General features: G+C 38.7%; 1 protein-coding gene across 1 annotated transcript in view; it reads left to right on the top strand.

The window, feature by feature from the left end:
• Positions 1-581, top strand: part of NEK11 (NIMA related kinase 11) — a 263,068-nt gene that overhangs the window by 107,810 nt on the left and 154,677 nt on the right.

Here is a 581-nt window from a genome sequence, read left to right as displayed (position 1 = left end):
TCTTTATCCATTCATCTGTTGATGGACACTTAGGTTGCTTCCATGTCCTGCCTATTGTAAACAGAGCTGCAATGAACATTTTGGTACATGACTCTTTTTGAATTATGGTTTTCTCAGGGTATATGCCCAGTAGTGGGATTGCGGGGTCATATGGTAGTTCTCTTTGTAGTTTTTTAAGGAACCTCCATACTGTTCTCCATAGTGGCTGTATCAATTTACATTCCCAGCAGCAGTGCAAGAGGGTTCCCTTGTCTCCACTCCCTCTCCAGCATTTATTGTTTCTAGAGTTTTTGATGATGGCCATTCTGACTGGTGTGAGATGGTATCTCATTGTAGTTTTGATTTGCATTACTCTATGGATTAATGACGTTGAGCATAATTTCATGTGTTTGTTGGCAATCTGTATATCCTCTTTGGAGAAATGTCTTTTTAGGTCTTCTGCCCATTTTTGGATTGGGTTGTTTGTTTTTTTGTTATTGAGCTTCATGAGTTGCTTACAAATTTTGGAGATTAATCCTTTGTCAGTTGCTTCATTTGCAACTATTTTCTCGCATTCTGAGGGTTGTCTTTTGGTCTTGTTT

Source organism: Physeter macrocephalus, chromosome 1, assembly GCF_002837175.3.
Source record: "Physeter macrocephalus isolate SW-GA chromosome 1, ASM283717v5, whole genome shotgun sequence".
Classification (NCBI taxonomy): Eukaryota; Metazoa; Chordata; class Mammalia; order Artiodactyla; family Physeteridae; genus Physeter; species Physeter macrocephalus.
This window is presented reverse-complemented; position numbering and strand designations above follow the sequence as displayed.